Source organism: Triturus cristatus, chromosome 4_2, assembly GCF_964204655.1.
Source record: "Triturus cristatus chromosome 4_2, aTriCri1.1, whole genome shotgun sequence".
Classification (NCBI taxonomy): domain Eukaryota; kingdom Metazoa; phylum Chordata; class Amphibia; order Caudata; family Salamandridae; genus Triturus; species Triturus cristatus.
This window is the reverse complement of record NC_140586.1, coordinates 30,951,071-30,969,007: the sequence shown is the minus strand read 5'-3', so window position 1 is coordinate 30,969,007 and position 17,937 is coordinate 30,951,071. Positions and strand designations below refer to the sequence as shown.

The following is a 17,937-nucleotide window of genomic DNA, read 5'->3' as shown; positions in this document are numbered from 1 at the left end:
TCATAACTGTGCTGCTAATGGTATCCCTGGGGGAGTTCAAAGAACAGTTCTTCACAAGCCTCAGACTTTTCCTGCTGTAGTGAATACCATTGTGTAAGCTAGGTTTCTGCTTTATCATCTAGTAAAATATTAATGATAAGACTGGACTCCTTGAAGAGCAACGGTAGGTAATAAATACTTAAACTGACTTTGTTTCCCCCTCCCTGCCCTGAACAGGACCCACAAATTGAGTGTGCATGGTCAGAATGCAGACTGTACCCTTTTTGAAATAACAGTTGAATGCTCTTGTACCATGTATCTGCCACATATTTAGTAAGACGTCTTTACTCACACAAATGTTGCTTCAGCAAACAGGATTCTTTTTATTTTCATATCTAAAAAATACTTGTGAATTATAATGAAGATCACTATTAAACATTGAGACACAGAAGTAGCTTTCTAGCACATTTTGTTCCATAGTAAAATGTGTACTGTACACATACACATTTGTGTATTTTATGCTAATCTGAGATACTGAAATGTACAACTTACATGAAGGAAACGCCAGATCCATTCCAAATGAAAAATTGTTGCTGAATAAATTCATGGTGCCCATTATATCTGAACATTTATACAGTCTGGTTCCATTACCGGATTATATGGGAATTGTTTGAACTTTGCCATTTCTGCAGGGTCAGCCCAAATATTTTTGCTATTTTGCTGAACCCTATTTTTGCTGGCTATAGAACCCTGTGCAATTTACCCCTGCTAAACAGTGGAAAGTATTTGCGCTCCTCCCTTCAACATGGCAAAATTGGTATACTCCGATTTGCATATTTAATTTACCTGCAAGTGACCAGTATATGGTACCAAGGTATACCCAGGGACTGTAAGTTATTGTCACAAGTGGGCTGCAGCACCCACTGTGCCATCTACTACAGTTACAATGTAAATATAACTGCATTCCTGCCGCCAGCAGTCTCGCTGTGCAGGTATTAACTGCAAATTTGACCTGTCAAAATAACCCCTTTTGACAGGCCAAACCTCTATTTTACATAATTATTATAAGTCCCCCCAAAGTAGGCTTTATAGCCCATAAAGGAAGGGTACATGCTATTTAAAAGTAGGGCATGTAAAAGTTTAATGTTAATGTCCTTATAGTGAAAATGCTCTCAAAGCAATTTTCATTGTAGCAGGTTTGGCTGTTCCTTAGAAAAACACTCAGATGCAATATTCTATACTGATCATCTATCTTGGAAATGGGACTAGCTAGGAAAATAATTCAACAATTATTTTTAATAGATGTTAAAAATCCGGTTCAATAGTGAAGTCAGAATTGTTCTAAATATTATAGAAAGGTAATTTTGAGGAAAAAAACCTGTCTGCGCATGTCCATTCCCATGAGACTGGACCGAGCCACTCCCTTTTGCCTCCCATTCTGCAAACAATGCAGGATGGGGAAACGCAAATCTAAGGCTTACTGTACTAACTCTAATAAGTCTCAGAATGGGGCCCTTAGCAAAAACTCTACAATTAACTTTTTGACCTCAGTCATTAGGGCCCATAATGAAGAATTCACAACTGTGGAGGAGGAGGTGGGTTAACATGCCTGTGTCTCAGCCCGTAATGAACAAGTTACTTACCTTCTTTAACAATATATCTGTAAGTGATTGTGCATTAAATCTTGCTACTCTTTGGTAAAGAAGGAACCTCCACAGGGACTGTGTGCCCATTCCACCAGGGCGACGGCAGCTACCACTGCTTTGGGACGTAGTGTCCCCCTGAATGACATCTGCCAAGCAGCTACGTGGGCATCTCTGCACACGTTCACAAAACACTACTGCCTGGACAGCCAAGTCCGGAGAGACGGCTTCTTTGACCGTTGTGTTCTCCAGGACTTACTGGTGTGAACTTGGTTCGCAGACCCACCTCCGGGGTTGGTATTGATGGGGTATCTATTCTAGGGTAAGGAGTCTATAACTAATTGTCTCTTTCAGATGAATAAGTTACTTACCTTCGGTAACAATATATCTGTAAGAGACATAGATTAGTTATAGATTCCTTACCGTCCCACCCATCCTCCTAGTTCTACGAACTGATTTCTAGGGTCAGGGACTCCCTTTCAGGGCCCTAGTGTTGTGCACCAGTGGTCAGTGTCTTGCATGGCTCTGCGCTTCTGATGTGGAATGTTGTGTAAAAGAACTGACATCAGCGCGCGAGGGCGGCTTCTAAGTAGCTACCGCGATGTCATACCGGCGACCACAACGCCAACTATGAACGCGGCGCCGACGACGCCACCTTTTGACACGCAGGGGTACTGCTGAAAAAAATTCTCCGGATCCAGTCTGACGCCTGGGGGTAATTCTAAGGTAAGGAATCTATAACTAATGGTCTCTTTCAGATTAACTAGTCCGGGATGTATGTAGCACAAATATGACGCCTGGGGTAATTCTAAGGTAAGGAATCTATAACTAATGGTCTCTTTCAGATTAACTTGTCCGGGATGTATGTAGCACAAATACTGTCTCCCCTAACACTTGGAAGGCGAAGCAGCCCATGGACAATGTAACGTCTGCCCTCAAGATGGGGGTAGAGGGAGGGAGACAAGAATTACAGTCTCAGCGTATATACACCATGCAAACCCTATCATTGAAGACTCATTATCGGACACTGAGCCCCTGGTCCCGCAAATGGAACAAGGCAGTGGTCCTCTCATGGCTATAGTTGCCCATAGTTTCAATCAACAGCGACGTGAGTGGCAATCCTGATCAGAGCTGATCTGGTAAATACTCTATCTGTTTAGGCAGGTTGGTCGTATCCATCTCCTCCGGATCGTTTGATATTTTATACAGAAAAAAAGGATGTGCTCTTCTGTCTCCAAGGTTTTAGCACATGCAGGACAAGGTTCTAAAGATAGTCCTGGGGTCCGATCACTGGAAAACCGTAGTAAAAGGGGTTACCATAGCTAAATCTAACATATAAGCTTTTTGCAAGTGGTGGCGTGATTTGGTCCAGGAAGGGTTCGAATGAAGGGCACTGCATAACACATAAAAACTGTGAGGTTAATTGGCCATTTGCTGACCTAGTGGCATAACGTTCTTCCACGGCCGCCCAATACCGGATCTTCAACTTTGAACAATCTGCTTTGTTTGGCTTCTCTGGATGTTCCCAAGATTCTGTCATACCAAGAGTTGTAAACCAACTCGCAACATGCTTAAACCAAGGGAGGCTTTTAGCACCACTAATCTTCAAGACCTCCTTTACGGAGTTGCAATAATCAGAGAGCTGCGGTGTTGTCCACAAACGCAGCCAGTGCACTAAAGGTTTCAGTGACGCCATATCACCAATTCTTTTTAACCCAAGGTCGAAAAAAAAGTGGAATTAGGGGAGTAGTCATAGGTACTGAGATGAGTGATCTAGCAAAGATATTTTCATATATAAACCCATATCTCTGCTCCATACAGAGCACCACTCTGAGCTTCAAGAACTGGAGTCAGTGATCGAGTGTAAGACTGCTTAAAGTGTCTCAGTATTGATTTTGACCTATGAACTAGAGTTAAATGGCTCTTTTCCAGTTTTTGCTCCCAACGTAGTGTATCACTCAATTTTATCCCCAAGTAATCAAAGCTTTTTACCCGCTCCAAAGGTTCCAGTGCGACCCTAACCTTCCTTCATTTGCCCTTGGTTTTCCCAAACACCATGAATTTGGTCTTGGTGACATTTAGTTCCAAACTCCTGCTGAAATCCCATTGGGGTAGTGGAAATAAGTAAGGAATCATCTGCAAAGAGCAGGATTGGGACCTTAGTGACATTCAAGTCAGGAGAGTCATTCGTGCAGTCCAATAAACTGCTGGTCACATCGTTAACAAACAAGGAAAAAGTGTGGGGGCAAGCACACATCCCTGGCGCACCCCGCGTTGTATTGGTATTTTATCAATTAATTTGCCTCGAGTTCCCCATCTGACTTGGGCATAGTTGTCCTCTTGGAGTCTGGCTATCAGAGTCACCAGTGCAATTGGGGTCCCTAAATCAAGCATTACTTATCACAACAACTCACGTGGCACTAGGTTGAACGCAGCTTTTAAGTCGACAAATGCCACGAAGAGCTTTTGTCTTCTCAATAGCACATACTTCCAGGTCAGCAGAGTAAATCTGAAAGCCTGGTCTCACGTGCTAATTTTGGAGCGACTTGCTTAAACATTGGAGCCAGGCAACACCAGGTTGCTTACAGAATCCTGAAAACTGATACCACAGGTCCAATAGTTTACGCGGTCAGTCGTTTTCTATTCTCGTTCTGGATCAAATGGGAAAAACTTCTGCACACAGTTGGTGCCGATTGTTAATATCAAAATCAAACCCTTGTGATTTGAAACTGATTAGCTGACACAAATGAATTGTATGCTGCAAGCAAAAACTCTCTATTTACTGTTAGCCTAGTGATGTGCTTTTTAACTGCATGCTGATATATATGTTATTAGCTGACAATTGTGTTTAGGATCTTAGCCATGCTTTAAAAAAAAATCTATTTTAGATATGTCAGATGACTTTTTATCTTTGTTTAAATTACTCCAAAATGTAAGTATTGTTTGCATTTGCATACTTTGATGGTTTTGTAAATATCAAACCGAATAAAGGTATTAAAAAAAAAAATACTCTATCTAGTCACAAAATCTTCACTTTAGAATATTTCCCAGGCACCAAAATGGATCTGGAAAACATTTCTCTAGCAATGCTCCCGCGTATCGTGAGGTGGCACCGTGCAGCTCCGCACTGACTCTGTAACACCCGGAAGTAACGGAGTAGAGCCTCATATATAAGCGCCACTGGTGTCCGTTTCTTGCTTGTCTCTTTCTGCACCCTAAGAGACTGAGTGTGAACACTTGGTAATACTAGTGTGCAAATTCTTAATTTAGAACCTAGTTATGTAGAGGCAATTCCACGGAACAGGGAGGTGGGAGGACAGTGAGGAATCTGCAGTTGGATAAGTATTCACCAGAAAGAGCATTAACAAAGGTAAGTAGGTTGTTCGTTTGATGCATACTTCCAAAGCAGAGTCCTCACCTTAGAATATGTACCAAAGCAGTACCTCCCCAGTTGTAAGGTTTTTAGACTAGACTCTGACCAAAACGTCTTGTGGGACCGTAAGGGAGAAATGTCCTTCGCAGCAGACCTGGCTGTCAAGGCATCAGTAAATGTAGGCACTGACCCCCACGTCAAAGCGTGGCAGATGTCAAGCACAGGTATTCTGAATGTCAACGCAGTGGTTTCTGCCTTAGCCCAGGTGGAATGGGCTCTCAAACCATTCGGTTGCTTCTTTCTGGCCAGTGCATCAGTGGAGTGGAGCAGATCGTAACGAGGAGGACTATTCATCTTTACATGGTCCTCTTCTGCACAGCCTTCCCTTTCTTACCCAAGAAAATGCCACAAACAGCTGATCGTCCACACGGTGTTCCTTGATGCTATCAATATAAAAGCTTAAAGCCCATTTTGGGTCCAACTGATGAAGCCTCTACTCCTCTTTCGAGGGGTCAGAATAGGGTAAAAGACACCAGCCGGGTGTTGAGTGTGCCCAATGTGGAAAGGAGTCATAACTTTAAAAAGGAGGCCGCTGGAGTTCTTAACATCAGTTTGTCTGGGAGAAAAAGGTGAAGGGTGGATACAACTTCTGTGTCCGAAGCTCACTCATGCAACGAGCTGAAGAAATCACAAGGACAAAGATAGTCTTTAACATCATGAGATGCAGTGAGCAGCTTTGCATCGACTCAAAGTGCATGCACATGAGAAATGTTACGACCAAATCAAGGTCCCACTGTGGCATTACAAACAGATTAGGAGGAAACTAGTGCCTAGCCTTTTATAAACGTCATCACAAAAGGTGATTTTAAGGAGGATGGTTCGTCAATCAAATGTAAAAAGGTTAAGTAGGCTGATAAATACCCTTTAATAGCGCTTAGTGCAAGGCTTTAGTAGACCAAAGAAAAAACAAACAAAAGAACATTTGACAGTTTGGACTGTAAAGAGGCACTCTTACATATACCACACCAAACCACAAACATGTTGCATCGTCTAGCATAAATGGGTTTCATGGAAGGGCGTCTGGGGGCGAGGATGACATCCACCACTTCCGGTGGCAAATCAAACTGCTGCCGTCCAACCTTCATGCATGGCGGTGTAGATGGCTTAGATTTTTGTGGGTAACCCTGCCCTGTTGCTGAGAAAGAAGGTCCTCTCGAAGTGGCAGCCTGACAGGAGGACAGGTGCTCCTGCCCAGAAGCTTTGATCCAATACGGAGCCCACAGAATGACTTGGACCTGATTGTTCTGCTCTTATTTTTATAAGACGAGATGGGGAGGCAGAGGAGGGAAGGTGTTTGATTCCAGCCGGAACGCTTCTCCTAGCGAGTGTCCTTATGGAAACTCAAACATGCAAATCTTTTGACAGCACACATTGTAGACTGTGGGGAAAAGATCTAGCAAAACTTTTCTCCACTGCTAGAAGATGCCCTGCATCACCTCAGGATGCAGTGGTCATTCGTGGTCTGCCAGACATCATCTGTCAAGTTTGTCCGCTCTGACATTTAAGAAGCCTGCCAGGTGGTTTGTGATCAGAAAGATGCCCTAAAACTCCAACTAAATACAGTGGTGCAGAGCCTCCTGGCACAGGGACCAGGACCCTACTCTGCCCTGTTTGTTGCAATACCACATGGAGGTGGAGATGTACGTGAGAACCTGCACCAGCATACATTCGGTGGATGACAGGCAGGTCTTCAATGCCAAGCGATTGGGTTGTAACTCCAGTAAGTTGATATGGAGTTAGGCTTCCATTGGATTACCACCTCCCCAACCCAGCAATGAAGTTCCCATCACCTCCATCAGCTCTGAGTGCGGAAGGGAGAAAGGCCTTCCACTGGTCCAATTGTGGGAAGCACCCACTGCAGATAGTTTGGTGCCTCCTCCAAAACTTTAATAGTATCCAATAAGTTTCCTTGGTACTGGACCCAGGAGAACTTCCGGTTCCATTGCAGAGCCCACACATGCCACCTGACATAACGACAAGGATGCAGGTCGCTAAAAGGCCAAAAATCCTCAGTACTGCTCTGACACAGATCCAAGACCAAGGCTGAAATATCAGGATCATACAGCAAATGTCCTGGACTTGTTGAAACAGACAGAAGGCCCTGAACTGTACAGTATTCGGGACAGCTCCAATGCATTAAAGCCCCTGCAAATGAGCCAGGCGCGACTTTGGCTCGTTGATCACAAACCCCTTTAGAACCACTTCACTCTTGCTCCTTACAGTTTCTTTCCAATGGGTTTCCTGGTAGCCATCACTTCTCTCAGTGTTAGTGAGATACAGGCTCTTATCCTGGAGGAACCTTTTTTCTAAGTACACGAAGATAGAGTAGTCCTCAGGCCAAACCCCAAATTCTGCGTAAGGTGGTTTCTAGCTTCGACCTCAATCAAACCGTATAACTCTCCGAGTTCTCTCTTTCCACATCCGCAATCAGTAGCAGAACAAGCGCTTCACACATTAGATGTTGAAAAAGCACTCCTGTATTATATTGACAGGATAAAGCCCTTCTGTAAGAAACAACAGCTTTTTGTCTCTTTTGCCAAACCACACAAAGGGTGTTCTCTCTCTAATGCAGGTATAGTACGCTGGCTGGTCAAATGCATACAAACCTGTTATGCTAAAGCTAAACAACCTTAGCATGTACGTCCCAGACCCCAATGAACCCGCAAAAAAGGAGCTTCTGTGGCTTTTTCTGGGTATTATTCCTATGGCTGGCATCTGCAAGGCACCTGCATGGTCTAGTCCCCACACATTTACGAAACATTACTGTGTGGATGTTTTAGCTTGCCAACAAATTTACATTGGTCAGACTATCCTTCGTATTATTTTCCAATCTTCTGCAACATCGTCAGGCTAGCCACCACTTCTGGCAGCACTGCTCTACAGTCTATGCACAGCATGTGTATCTACAGCTACACAAGCCATGAACGGAAAATGTTACTTACCCTGTAAGCATCTGTTTGTGGTGCTGTAAATTTACATGCACCCACCCTTCTACCTGGATGCCTTTGGATGTTGTAGTCGTTTTCAACTTTCATACTTAATCTTTCCTATGCATGGTTATCTCTACTGTATCTGTATGTGCCATCTACATCTTCACGCGGAAAAATCAATCTAACAAAGTCCGGAGTTTCAATCTCCCAGAAATGGAAAGCCTCAGACCTCCCTACAATGGGCTATACATACATATATGTATGGAACAACAATCATCTGCGGTGCAGTTGATTATAGCAGCTGGCATACCCCCATCTCCCTGATAAGTGTTGCTGTCGGCACTAAACGTCAGTCTGAGAGTACTTTGTTGTTGTTGCATCTCTGCTGACTAGTCCCATTGCTGTTGATTAGTTTTAGGAAAATGTGTCAGCCAATGAGAATCACTTTCTTGGGAAGCATAATGTTATTAATGTCATGATCGCATTCTGTACTGCAAATTATCAGCCATGTACGTTTCCTGGTATGAAGAATTTTAAAATACAGTTGTTTAAAATGAGCACATTCTGCATAAAGTGCTAAAACCGAATCAGAATCCACTGGTGCAATACTGCCCACCATACTATCCTCATGGTGAAGAAATCTCACCGGTCCTCTCTATATTTATCACATCCTTCAGAAATCAGTGTTTTCCATTACCACCAAACTCTAAGTCACTCCTTTTTGCACGCCAGAGCACGGCATCCTCTGAAGAGTTCTGCTGTGGCTTCAGCCCGGCCCTCAAAAGACAGAGCATCCTGTGGGCAGCACCACAGGAACTGTTATCCTGGTTTTAAATTTCCAAGCAAAGTTGTTATTCAAGAATCTGAAGGCACTTTTTACTTCAAAGTGGCACAGTGCAAAATACTCCAAATACACAGCTGAAATAGCACATGGGATCAGGTTTCAACTGAGACCAGAAGACAGCACTGGAAATGTTAACTTCTGCCCCATGTACACAGTGTAGCTCAGATCCCACTATCGTCTGTCGACAATAGGGGAAAGAGTTCCCCCACAAAATGTTTTTCTCAATAAGGCCAAACTATTCATTTTACAGCACATTGATCAACATATATTGATTAAAATGCCAAAAGGTTTTACAAGCCGTTCAGATTCGTGAAATATTTCAGTGCATAATGCTGCCGGGTCTGACAGTACCCAGCAGCAAACCCCTCCTCCCAGCTGATATCTACAATCTGTCTGCCAGGCCATCCTGGTTTCTTGAGAGGCTTGAGCCTTTGAAAGACCACCTGGGCTAGGATAGAATCAAACAAGCGCCAGACTGGCGTCTATCAAAGGCCGGTAAGGCTAGGACAGAATCAATCACATGTCAAGCCAGTTCCTGAATGGGGACACAGAGTTGGCTAGGCACGGCCGATTTGTAGCTAAAAGCAACCCTTGAAAATATTTGAATTTCAGACTGAAATAGCAACCGGTCCTGCATGCGAGCCTGATTCTCTCCAGACTAGACTATTTTTAAACTACGTGACTTGCTAAGTTTTTAAGCACAGGTTTCCACAAATTAGAATTAGCCACATTTACAGGCAGTTCTGAAGAGAAACACGAAGTAAAAGCTACTTACCTTCGGTAACGTAATATCTGGTAGAGACACAGTCTAGCTGTAGATTCATTAACTTTTGAATTCCCCCCAGGCGCCAGTCTGGATCCAAGAAATTTTCAGCAGTACCTCTGCGCACCGGGTGACGGCGTCATAAGGCTCTGTGATGACGTTGACGTCAGTTTCTTCTGTTAAACCTTCCACGCCAGAACACAGAGCCACTATAGAAACTGATTGTGGAAACAGTGTGCCAAAAAGATCAAAATCTTTGAAACCTTAATAAAAAAGAAACCTCAAATGGTATGATAATACCAGACACGGATTTTAAAGAACACCCCAAAAGAATCAACAAAGCACAGGGCTACGTGAAACCCTGCACCCTGGTGAAAAACCCTCACATAAGGGAAGAAAACCTTACACCCTTTAGAACATTCATCAATGGTAATGAATGGCATGGTAATAGCAAAACTAAACCTATAAAAAAGAACACCCTGCTGTTTGTGGAATCACACCATTACATGACATATTGATAGTGCCAATACAAGGTATGATGATAACAAACAAAGACTTCACAGAAAGAACAAATCAATACTGCTCACTGGTGTCTAATCCAGTGTGAAAGAGAAAAAAAACCCCACCCTACCGACCACTCACATTTGGAAATGGATGGTATGGCAACATCTAAACCAAACCTACGTGGCAAGACAAAGTTGTCTGTTGAGTCCCAATATTAGTTGAAATAGTGATCACCGGTATGTAAAACCAGTACCCTTACCTCATAGGTCATTCGCAGAGTGGGGAGGATGAGCAGGAAGTTCATAAATCTGGGGCTAGACTGTGTCTCTACCAGATGCTACATTACCGAAGGTAAGTAACTTTTACATCTGATAGAGACATCTAGCCGCGGATTTCTTAACTTTTGAATTAAATACCTGGAGGAGGGTCTGCGAACTAACCCTACGCAAGTTCTCAAAGAGAACTACCCTGTCATAACTAACAACAGACCAAATGCACGTAGGAGTAGCAAAACAAGCGATTGGATCTTAAAAAAATCCATGATCACTGTCACAGAAAATATAAATAAAAAACCTAAAGACCCGAAAAAAATCGGGCCTTAAGAAAAAGGGGGGGGGGGGGGGACCCCTAAGCAACCATGTGACAGTTATCAGACATTATCCCCTATCCCCAAAGGGGAAGAAAACTCGATGACCAAAAAAGGCCAAATGCATGACAAAAGCCAAGTAATCTGCATTGTTCATCAGAGAAAGAACTGTCCTGATAAAATCCCAAAGAGGGACTCTCAGAGTCCATTCCCCCAAAAAAAGATGAACAACATATGTATATATGGACATAGATATACATACATACATAAATGTGTCACCAGATACTCCGATTGGCCCGACAATTCGCAGAATTTTACAGATGAATGTACCCCGGCACTCCCAACATTTGATGCTTAATTATTCATTCCATTTAAGCAAGGATCCAGAAACAATTTCAGACACTCTAATCACAGGAAACACAGATATTCAAATTATTCTGGAACATTGTTAGATTATTAAACGTATTAAGTTCCTTCACTCATTGAACAAGTTAATTACCTTCGGTAATGATATATCTGTAAGAATCATAGGTTAGTTATAGATTCCTTTCCTTAGAATTACCCCCAGGCATCAGGCTGGATTCGAAAACTTTTTATCAGCAGTACCCATGAGCGTCGGAATGTGGCGTCGGTCGACTCCGTGTTCGTCGTTGCCGCCGTGGTCGCCGGGATGACGTCGCGGTAGCTACATACACGCTGCCCTCACGCACTGACGTCAGTTCTGTACACGACTTTCCACGCCAGAAGCGCAGAGCCATGTAAAACACTGACCACTGGTGCACAAAACTAGGGCCCTGAAAGGAAGTCCTTTACCCTAGAAGTCAGTTCCCAGAACGGGGAGGATGGGTGGGGGTTAAGGAATCTATAACTAACCTATGTTTCTTACAGATATATTATTACCGAAGGTAAGTAACTTGCTCATCTGAAAAAAACTGTTTGTTATAGATCCTTTACCTTCGAATAGATAACCCTGCACTAACAACCCCGGAGGTGGGTCTGTGAACTAAGTCACCCCAGAAAGTCCTGGAGAACAGAATGGTCAAAGAAGCCGTCTCTCCGAACTTGGCTGTCCAGGCAGTAGTGTTTGGTGAACAAGTGCTGCGATGCCCAAGTAGCTGCCTGACAGATGTCATTAAGGGAGACTCCCCGTCCCAAAGCAGTGGTAGCTGCCGTCACCCTGGTGGCATGGGCGTGCAGCCCCACTGGAGACACCTTCTTTGCCAAAGAATAGCAAGCTTTAATGCACAAAACGACCCACCTGGAGATGGTCCATTTGTGCACAGCTCAACCTTTCTTGGCGCCCACGTAACCAACAGAGAGCTGGTTGTCCACTTGGAATTGTTGGGTGCGATCCAGTCAGAAGGAAAGCGCACGTTTTGGGTCCAGACGGTGAAGCCTCTGTTCCTCTTTTGAAGGATGCAGAGGCGGAAAGAAGGTGGGCAAAGTGATGGCTTGGCCAATGTGGAAAGAAGTAACCACCTTGGGAAGAAAGGAAGGTCTAGTTCTTAGGTCGACCTTGTCCGGATGAACAGCCAGAAAGGGAGGCTTAGAAGAAAGAGCTTGTAGCTCACTCACCCTGCGCGCAGCGGTGATGGCCACCAGAAAGGCAGTTTTCAAAGTTAGAAGCCTGAGAGGACAGTTATGTAGCGGCTCAAAGGGAGCACACATAAGATATGTAAGAACCAAGTTCAAGTCCCACTGGGGCATTACGAAGGGAACAGGAGGAAAAAGATGAGTAATGCCCTTAAGGAAACGATTTACAACAGGGGACTTGAAAAGAGAAGGCAGATCAGGAAGTCTAATAAGGTTGAAATGGCCGAGAGGTAGCCCTTTAGAGTGCCCAGAGCAGAGCCCTGCTGGGCAAAAGAAAGGACAAACAAGAGAACCTCCGAAAGAGGGGCTGAAAGGGGATCTACAGACTTTGCTGTGCACCATGCCACAAATCTGTTCCATCTGCAGGCGTATACCGTCTTAGTGGAGGGACACCTGGCTGTCAAGATGAATGAATGAATGAATGAATGAATGAAGATGTTCTTATATAGCGCATGGCTACCCGGAGGCATCCCAGCGCTGCGGAGAGGGTCAAGGAGGAGATGTAATTAGGGAAATAGCCAGGTCTTAAGTTGTTTCCTAAATGACAGATGGTTGGCTTCCTTGCGGAGGGAGAGAGGGAGGGTGTTCCAGAGTCTCGGGACAATGAAGGACAAAAGGCGAGCTCCTGATCGGGCTTTTCTGATTCTGGGGACTGCCGCTAAATGAAGTTGATCTGAGCGGAGATTTCTTGTGGGTTTGTATGGTTTAAGAAGGTTTTTGATGGCGGGAGGGCCTTTGTTATGAAGAATTTTGTGTGCAATACAGAGGGTCTTGAAATGGATTCTTTCCTGTATTGGAAGCCAATGGAGTGTGTGCAGGGCGGGCTTGGCTGAGCTGCGGCTATTAGTTTCAGTGAGCAGCCTAGCAGCTGAGTTCTGGACGATCTGAAGTTTAGAAATCACTACTCTCGGTGCACCCAGATAAAGGGCATTGCCGTAGTCCAGCCTGGAAAGAACAAGTGCCTGAACCACAAGTTTTCTTGAGAGGGTGGGCAAGAGGGGAAGTACTTTTCGTAGAGTGCGGAGTATACCATAACAGGTAGCCGCCGTTTTCCTTGCTTGTGTTCTAAGAGTAAGATCATGGTCCAGCCATATGCCCAAGCTTTTTATTTCTTGTTTGGGTAGTGGTGCAGGTCCCATGCATGTTGGCCATGATGTGCTGGGATTGAAACCAGCCTGATTACCCAGCAGCAGGAGCTCTGTTTTGTCGCCATTGAGCTTGAGATGGGAGAAGCTCATCCAGCTATCAATTTCTTTGAGGCATGAACAAAGATTGATAGAGGACTGTTCTTCCTGATTCAGAGCCACAATGAGCTGGGTATCATCTGCGTAGGTGACCAGCTGGATTCCAAACGGGGAGACTATCTGTGCTAATGGGGACATATATACATTAAAGAGGGTAGGGCTCAAAGAGGAGCCCTGCGGTACTCCGCATTGGAGGGGGACAGGTTGGGACTGGGTGTTTCCATCAAATACCTGGAAGGATCTGTCTTCCAGAAATGATTCCAGCCAGGATAGAGCTTTACCCGTAACTCCCACGTTTCTGAGACGGTGAATTAGAATGTGGTGATTCACCGTGTCGAAGACGGCGCTCAAGTCTAGAAGGATGATGGCTGCGGAGTCTCCTGCATCCAGAATCTTTCGTGATTCTTTAACCACCGCAATTAGCGCCGTTTCGGTGCCCTGACCAGGGCGAAAGCCTGTTTGTGAGGAGTGGAGCAGATTGAAGGTTTCCAGGTGGGCCGAGAGTATTTGATTGACGTACTTTTCTGCGGCCTTGCTAATGCCTGGAAGCAGCGAAATGGGTCGATAGTTGCCCAAATCCGAAGGATCAAGGTGGGGTTTCTTTAGAAGTGCCCTCACCATAGCCTTTTTCCAGTCCTGGGGGACTGTGCCTGCGGCTAAGGAGGCGTTGATCAGGTTGGCAATGGGAGGAATAATGGTAGGCAATGCCTGTTTAAGGATTTTGAAGGGAGCCGGGTCATTAGGGGAGCCACTTTTTATTGCCTCTATGATGTGGCAGAGGTGCTCCTCAGAGAGAGGGGCAAAAGAATCAAGACAGCTATTGTATTTCAGGGGTTCCAAATTCAAAGCATGGTTCATCGTAATGGGTGGGAGAAGATTGAGGATTTTTTAAATTTTTGTAGAGAAGAAACCTGCCAGGTCTTCACAGTGACGACCAGTGGGGTCTGCCTCCTGTGGGGGGTCAGGGGTACGTGTGAGTTTTTTTATAATTCAAAAGATTTCTTTGGAGGAGTTGGTAGAGGCTTGAATTTTTTCCTCGAAGTAGGCGGCCTGTGTTGCTCTAATTTCTGTTTTATAGGCAGCAATAGATGCTCTATACGCAGCTTTTTTCTCGCTTGAGTAATCTTTCCTCCAGGCATCACAGACTTCGGGAGGCACGTCAAAACGACGTCAACTGCAGCCGCTTAATCTCCACGCAAGGAGGTGGAGGCTGGACAGGTTCGGGTGGAGGACCGTCACCTGCTGCTGCGACAGAAGAGCCTCCCAAAGAGGGAGTCTGATCGGAGGATCAATGGCCCTGTGTAGCAGCTCGGAATACCAGACTCTTTGTGACTAATCCGGAGCCACAAGAATGATTTGGGGCCCTGTCACCCTTGATCTTCTTCAGCACTCTGGCAGAAGTGGTATAGGCGGAAAAGCATATGGAAGACCGCAGCTCCTCTCGTGATGAAAAGCGTCGCCTAGCGAGTGCCGCTTTGAAAATTCCAACGCACAGAATTGCTGACATTGCGCGTTCTCTTCAGTGCGAATAGATCTAACCAAGGCTCTACCCACTGTCGAAAGAGACCTTGCACCATCTCCGAGTAAAGACGCCATTTGTGATCCATCATGCACCTGCGGCTGAGTTTGTTCGCCCTGACGTTCAGGGAACCTGCCAGGTCTTGAATCACCAGGGATGTGCCCTGATGTTCCAGCCATGTCCAATGGCGGCGGGCCTCCTCACCCACCTTGTTTGACGTAGTACCACATGGCGGTGGTGTTGTCCGTGAATACCTGCACTACTCTTCCCCGGACAGAGGGAAGGAATGCTTTTAGTGTAAGATGAATCGCCCAACGCTCCAGAAGATTGATGTGGAGCCCGGACTCCGCCCTAGACCAGAGGACCAGAGGCCTCTGATCTCCGCCTCCCCCATGTGGCCACCCCATCCCATTAGTGATGCATCGGTCACCACTGTGAACTCTGGTTGGGGAAGGGAGACGGATCTGCCGTCAACCCAATCCTGGTTTGTTAGCCACCACTACAATTGGTGCACGGTGCCCTCCAAGAGCTGGACGCAATCGGACAGGTTCTCCTGATGTTGTGCCCACTGGAACTTCAGGTCCCACTGCAGAGCCTGCATATGCCATCTGGCATGGTCCTCCAGCAGGATGCAGGAGGCCATCATGCCCAGTAGCCTGAGGGTCATCCTGACTGAAACCCGGGATAGAAGCTGAAAGATCAGAACCATAGACCGAATATCCCGAACTCGATGTTCGGGAGGATAGACCCGAAGTACAAGTTACTTACCTTCAGTAACGATATATCTGTAAGAAACATTAGTTAGTTATAGATTCCTTACCTTAGAATTACCCCAGGCGTCAGACTGGATCCGGAAAGTTTTTCGTCAGCAGTACCTCTGCACGTCGGAAGGTGGCGTCGGACGGCTCCGCATCTGTTGTTGGCTTCATGGTCGCCGGGATGACGTCGTGGCAGCTACTTCGATGCCGCCCTCGCGCGCTGACGTCAGTTCTGTACACGACTTTCCGAGCCAGAAACGCAGAGGCATGTAAGACACTGATCATTGGTGCACAAAGCTAGGGCCCTGAAAGGATGTCCTTAACCCCAGAAATCAGTTCGCACAATGGGGAGGATGAGTGGGGCGGTAAGGAATCTATAACTCACTAATGTTTCTTACAGATATATCGTTACCGAAGGGAAGTAACTTGTGCATCTGAAAGAAACACGTTAGTGATAGATTCCTTACCTTAGAATAGATACCCCAGCAATACCAACCCCGGTGGTGGGTCTGCAAACCAAGATCACACCAGAAAGTCCTGGAGAACAGAACAGCCAAAGAAGCCGTCTCTTCTGACTTTGCTGTCCAGGCAGTAGTGTTTGGTGAACGTGTGCAGCAATACCCACGTAGCCGCCTGACAGATGTCATTCAGAGACACTCCTCTTCCCAAGGCAGTAGTTGCTGCTGTCGCTCTGGTGGAGTGAGTGCGCAGCCCGACTGGAGGCTCCTTTTTAGCCAGAGAGTAACAAGCCTTAATACACAACACGACCCATAGGAAAATGGTGCATTTGTGTACAGCCCGACCTTTCTTTGCACCCAGATAGCCAACAAAACATTCATCATCCACCTGGAACCGTTTTGTGCAATCCAGATAGAAGGAGAGCACATACTTTGGGTCCAGACAGTGGAGCCTCTCTTCCGCCTTTGAAGGATGCGGAGGCGGAAAGAAGGTGGGCAAAGTAATGGTCTGCCCGAAGTGGAAGGCAGCGACCACCTTAGGAAGAAAGGACGGACGAGTCCTGAGAACTACCTTGTCCGGATGAACAGAGAAGAAAGGAGGATTGGAAGAAAAAGCCTGGAGCTCACTCACTCGTCTAGCGGAAGTGATGGCTACCAGGAAAGCAGTTTTAAGAGTTAAGAGGCGTAAAGGACAGTTATGAAGCGGCTCAAAGGGAGTGCACATTAAATAAGTGGGTACAAGATTCAAGTCTAACTGAGGCACTACGAATGGAATTGGAGGAATAAGATGCGTTAAGCCTTTCAAGAAACGGTTAACTACCAGGGACATCAAAAGAGAAGGTTGATATGGCGGCCGAAGGAAATCAGAGATGGCAGAAAGGTATTACTTTCGATCTAAGCTGGTCGGGAGGACAGACCTGAAACTGCGTCATGTCCAGACCCGCTCCGATAAAGAGGAGCTTCTGAGAGCGAGTCAGGTGTGACTTCGGCACGTTGATGGAGAACCCCAGCAAATGCAGGAGGTCGGCCATAGTCTGGAGGTGGAAGACGACAGCCTGTCGTTGAGATAGGGAAAGACTGGAACCCCTGATCTGCGCAGATGAGCTGCGATCAGCGCCATCACTTTCGTGTACACCCGAGGGGCGCTTATAAGGCCAATGTGGAGCACGGTAAACTGAAAGTGCTCATGTATCGCAGGTAACGCCGGAAGGACGGGGATGTGAAAATAAGCATCCTGCAAGTCTAACGCTACCATCCAGTCTCCAGGGCCGAGGGCAGACAGGACCTGAGCTAGAATCAACATTTTGAACTTCTCCTTCCGGAGGAAGCGGTTGACGTTCCTGAGATCCAGGATAGGACGCAGGCCTTTGTCCGTCTTGGGCACTAGAAAGTAGTGGGAATAGCAACCACGACCTACTTCTGGGACAGGAACTCGCTTGATGGCCCCCTTGGCCAAGAGTGCAGAAACTTTCTGTTGGAGAAGAGCCAGATGATCCTCCGACATGCGATGGTACTGAGGTGGCATGGATGAAGGGTAATCTGGAAGGGGAGAGAGTAGCCCCTTCGGACTATTTGCAAAACCCACCGGTCCGATGTGATGGTTTGCCAGTGGGGGGGGGGGGGGGGGGTGCTGGCGAATCCTGCCGCCCACTGGCGATTGGTGGCCTGAAAGGTCAGACTAGG

At 46.0% G+C, this 17,937-nt stretch overlaps 1 protein-coding gene across 1 annotated transcript in view; it reads right to left on the bottom strand.

Annotated features, from left to right (window-relative positions):
- Positions 1-17,937, bottom strand: part of SUOX (sulfite oxidase) — a 302,493-nt gene that overhangs the window by 13,793 nt on the left and 270,763 nt on the right. The gene's annotated exons all lie outside the window — the stretch shown is intronic.